A 5,963-nucleotide genomic window follows, 5' to 3' on the forward strand; every position below is an offset into this window, starting at 1 on the left:
TACGAGTTTCCCTAAATCACATACTAGATTGTTATTACATTGATTATGTAATGTCTTGTTTATTGATTTATATTCGAGTCCTGAGATAGGAGATATTGGCAAATTGGCCAAGACTAGATGTTTCGGTGTATCGTCGCATAGCAGTAGATTTGCTCTATGTGTAGACCCTCGATACAGAGTTGACCGAAGTCTAGGAATAAGACGTACCGTTACCCCGAGTGGCTGGGTAGGTGACAGACCGTCTTATTCACACCGGGATCCCTAGATTAGAAATGAGTCGAGTCAAGATTTAAATGTTGAATACAGATTTGTATTCTTCTACATGTTTAAGTTTTATTCATGTTACTTGATATATGCTATGCTTTTGAACATGATTATGACATTGCATGCATCCATGTTTTATACTGGGATATGTTCTCACCGGAGTTATCCGGCTGTTGTCGTGTCTGTATGTGTGCATGGCAACAGGTGGGGCAGGATCTGGGTCTCGAGCTAGATGAGAGATGGATGATAGCGTGGAGATCTCGGGCATTGCAGATTACTAGTGTGTTATTATGAAACTTGTACTACTCATGTTTGTAGTTGATATTTAAACACTAGTATGTGGTTGTATTAAACAGACTGGTATGTATCTTATGTCGTTTAATTAATATATAGACTTGTTATGCTTTAGTTATACATTTGAATTAATGTTAAAAGAAAAATTTTGACCCACATTTTCGAACAAAGATCCAATTAAATCCCAAAAGAATTGAGTTAGAGCCCGGGTCCCCACACAAATAATGTTTAATTAGTCTCAAATTTGTTTGAGATAATTAAATTATGTCCATGGATTTTTAATTGTTAAAAAAATCAAATAACATTGGATGTATGGGAGGTGAAGGGTTGGAGATTACTTTTTCAATCTCTAAGGCTTGGCATGCTAAAAGTGATTTTAACTTTTTACACTACCAAGACTAGTCTTCCTTCCATTCATTCTTTCATGCCTTGGCCGAAATCTTCTTGCTTTTCCCCCTATTTTTTGTTCTTCAATTTTGAGGAATCCTTACACTTCTCTTTGAAAAATCCTTCTATTTTTCTGTGCAAAATACGAGGGGATCTGCCTAGCAAGTGGTGGGCCTAATTTTGAAGGAAAGGAGGAAGCTTGTAGATCAACTCATCCCTTCAAGAGTTAAGGTGTTTACACATTAGTTGGAGCCATTATATCAATCTTTGAGATTGATAGGTAATTATCTTAACACCCTATGTAATGCCCGGTTACTCGTACAAATGATTAGTAATACGTTTATGTCATTATTAGATAGCTAATTAGCTCATTATGTTTTACATATTGATTGATGTATTGATATTGAGATTAAACATAACTTTTATATTGTTTATGGTGCATTGAGAATGAATATGTGTTAAAATAGTGATAGTAAGAGGTGTACATAGAAATAGTTTAATAGAAGTTGTAGGAAATGAGATGTAGATATGGTAGTTCGTACGGGTTTTAGCATAATGATTTGAATATTGATCCAAATTGAGTGAGGCCATAACCATTAGAAAGCTAAGATATAATGCTACAACTTTCAAGTTTTGAGTTTTGTCCAAATCATTGTGGAAGACAAGCCAAAAGCGGCCCGAAGTGTGTCGTGTATACCGTCATTCCTTCACTGACACATGTTAGGAGAATGGGCATAACTTTTTACTCAGACCTCCAAATGACCTGAAATTTGTGGAGCTTAAAGCCAAGTACATAGGGCTACAACTTTGTAGTTTACGACTTTTCCAGAGTATGAAGGGAACAGCCGTTTCTGGAGCGATTTCTGATGAATCAGTGCGCAGAGCCGAAACTGGCTCGCCCTAGCTGTCAAAAATGTCCGCCCTAGCGATCTTGTGCAGAAATAAAATGTATAGGGCCGAAACTTGCTCGCCCTAGCGGTCAAAAGTGTCCGCCCTAGAGAACCTGTGCAGAAATAAAATGTGTAGGACCGAGATTTACTCGCCCTAGCGGTAAAAAGCGTCCGCCCTAGCGAACCTGCTGTATAAAAAGATAAGTATCGACTTTCTAAACCATTTCCATCAGCTTCCTTCCTTTCTTCTTCAGCAAAACACGAAATAAATCAAGAAAACTTCCTCCCAAAGCTCCCTTCTTCCTTTCCTTCAACATTTTGAAGATAGATCTTAGTTCTCCATCACTAGAACATCATAGAGGTGTAAGTTTTCTTCCTTTTTAGTTATCCTACATGTATAGGAGTGATTTTCAGCTAGTTTATACAATAGTGACTGAATTATTGGTATATTTGACAGTATAGGAGCGTGAAACACCGTCTCAAACCAGTGTTATTAAGCTTGGACTGTAAGTTGGCATGTTCTTGAAGTAATACATGAGTAATATTATGAATTTCAAATGCATCTCATTGTCTATTGATATATGTACATTGTTAGTATGTTTATTGATGAAAACATAGCACCATATTCCATTGTTATGTATTAAATATGTAAGGAACTCATGAATATTGATGATGGGTGCTATGTCATGAACAAGAACATGAACATGAAAAGAAAAGGATTGATTTACATGATATAGAGCTTGTTGACATCATGGGTGGTTTTAAGTCCACCAAAGCTATTGGCCAATATATGTTCATGGGGCGTGGGGATGCCAAAGGTTGCTCCCTGACGTCCAACACAGTAGTAGCTATATAATAAAGCAAGCACGGTAGTACAGGTCAACTAATGAGGCTCAAGTACAAAAATGATCATTGAATATATGCTTCGGTATGACATGTTTTTAAGATTCCTTGTTGATCACGACTTGATATGTATGTTCCTTCGATGCATATTGATACGTACAAGTGCTAACTTATTGAGTTTATAAACTCACGTAGCTCATGTATTACAGGATCAGGTAGTGAAGATGCGTAGGATGCCGGTTCGCCAATGGATGCTAGTGACGTGCCTCACCTCGACAAGAACCGGGCTTCTTATTGTATAGCTTCCGAATATGTATTATAATGAATTGAATGTCAGGGTTTGAAACAAGTTTTACAATGTTTATGTCTAGGGGTATGATGGTACAGAATATGTTTGTGTGTAAGAATACGATTATATATATATGGGTTGATGTTGTTGCTTGAGTTGAGTTTGTGTCTATGTATATATGAATGTTGTTGCTTGGTTTGGGCCTATACAAAATATAGGGACATCATGCCAAAATTTTTACAAACCGTCAAAGTGATGCCCTTGTTTGATTTGATTCATAATATAGTTATATCATTCTAACCTTATTTTGATTATGGTAATTATGCTAAGTATAGAGTAAGGGTGTGACATTTTTATGGTATCAGAGCCCACGGTTCTTTGACAGGGAAGACACTGCACTTCATCCACATGGAGAACTCGGCAAGTAAGTATCTTTGTATCTCATAGTTTATGCTAAGTTATGTGTCTATGTATCCTACATGTAGGTTGAGATAAGCGAAGATGCCACCGAAACGTAAAGTACATGAAGGAGAGTCACCTAAAGGCAAGGCCCCAGCAGTCGAAGGTGAGGGCAGTGCGCCACGACCGATAGATGACTTCGCTCAATTACTCCAACAACAAGCAAAAGTCCATGGTGAACAAATACAGCAGCTACTGGAGATGCAACGGACTACTCATGAACAGGCACAAGCACAAGCCATAGTACACAGAAATGTGCCTGTTCAGACTTACGTATATGATCGTTTTCGACGTTTGAATCCCCCTGAATTCATGGGAAGTACCGATCTGGCAGTAGCAGAAGAGTGGATTAAGTCATTGGAGTCCATCTTCTCCTACCTTCATATGGATGATGCTGACCAAGTAACTTGTGCCATCTTTCTCTTAACAAAACATGCAAGAATATAGTGGGAAAGTGCAAGAGTTGCATTACCAGTTGGACCATTGACATGGGGAACTTTCAAAACTGTGTTTTACAACAAATATTTCAGTAAAGACGTACGAGCCAAGAAAGCCAGTGACTTCCTGAATTTGAAGCAAGGGACGATGTCAATGACGGAATACATACAACAATTTGAGGCCGGAGTCCAATATGTACCATATATTGCACAAGATGACACCAGTAAGGGCGAACATTTCATGCGAGGACTTCGCTCGGAAATTAAAAGAGATGTACGAATGTCAAAAGTTGCTACGTATGGGGAGATAGTAGAAAGAGCACTTATGGCAGAACAAGATGAACATGACATTGACATAGATAGGCAACAACGAAGGCAGCAGTACTTTCAGAAGAGCCAAGGAACAGGACAAGGCAAAAAGACTGATAGCAGGGGTACTAGACCAGAGGAACCCCGTGGCAAGGGTCCCCCTCCACGTAAAGAACAGGACAAACCACCATGTCCTAAATGTGGAAAACTCCATGGCGGGGAATGTATGCAAGGTTCTAATGTCTGTTATCGTTGCAAAAAGCCAGGGCATCTCGCCAAGAATTGTCCAGGAAGTTCTGAGAAAGTACAGGGACGCCTTTTCTCCATGACCAAGGAAGAAGTGGATGCGGATACGTCGATGATCACCGGTATGTTCTTGATTTCTGGTATTACTGCTATTGTTTTGCTAGATTCAGGAGCTACGCATTCTTTTATTTCGGAATCGTTTGTAAAGAGACTGGGCATTACACCAAGTACAACAGAGACACAACTCGCCATAGCCTTACCTTCCGGGCAAGAATTACAGACAGATCAGATTGTGCGAGGGTGTCCAATATATGTCCAAGGCCATCAACTGTATGCTGACTTGATAGTTTTAAGAATGACTGATTTTGATGTGATATTGGGAATGGATTGGCTCTCGAAGTACAGAGTTTCTATTGACTGTGGCCTGAAGATGATCAAGTTTGCACCAGTAGGAGCTGAACCATTCACAGTAGCAAGTGCAGGTATATCCTTACCTCTTCGGATTATCTCTTGTATGAAGGCTTGTAAATTATTACAGAAGGGGTGTCAAGGATATTTAGCATCTGTTTTAGTTATTGATCCACCAGTTCATGAACTAGAAGATACATATGTTGTTTGTGAGTTTCCAGAGGTATTTCCTGATGATGTAACAGGCTTACCCCCAGATAGAGAGATCGAATTTTTGATTGATATTGTGACAGGAACTCATCCGATCTCAAAAGCTCCTTATCGATTGGCTCCTACAGAAATGAAAGAATTGAAGGAACAGTTACAGGAGTTACTTGATAAAGGGTTTATTAGACCGAGCTTTTCACCGTGGGGTGCACCTGTTTTGTTTGTGAAGAAGAAAGACGGTACCCTTCGTCTATGCATTGATTATCGGGAGTTGAACAAAGTGACAATCAAAAATAAGTATCCACTCCCTAGAATTGATGATTTGTTTGATCAACTACAAGGAGCTGCTATCTTTTCGAAGATTGATTTACGATCAGGCTACCATCAATTAAAAGTGAAATCAGATGATATTTCTAAGACTACCTTCCGAACCAGGTACGGGCATTATGAATTTCTTGTAATGCCATTTGGACTAACAAATGCACCAGCTGCTTTCATGGATTTAATGAACATAATTTTCAAGCCATTTCTAGACAAGTTCGTGATTGTGTTTATAGATGATATTCTCATCTACTCACGAACTGTAGATGAGCATCGGGAACATTTGCAATTAGTTTTGCAGACTTTGAAAGATAAACATTTGTATGCCAAATGGAAGAAATGTGAATTTTGGCTTGAACAAGTATCATTCTTGGGTCATTTCATTTCAAAAGAAGGCATATCAGTGGATCCAAGTAAGATTGAAGCTGTTAATAACTGGCTACGACCTACCACTGTTACCGAGGTACGTAGTTTCCTTGGGCTAGCTGGTTATTACCGGCGGTTTATAGCGGGATTTTCTAAGATAGCATTGCCTTTGACTGCTTTAACCCGAAAGAATGTGAAATTTGTATGGGACGAAGCATGTGATCGTAGTTTCCAAGAGTTAAA

The sequence above is a fragment of the Primulina eburnea genome, chromosome 8, assembly GCF_022965805.1.
Source record: "Primulina eburnea isolate SZY01 chromosome 8, ASM2296580v1, whole genome shotgun sequence".
NCBI lineage: Eukaryota > Viridiplantae > Streptophyta > Magnoliopsida > Lamiales > Gesneriaceae > Primulina > Primulina eburnea.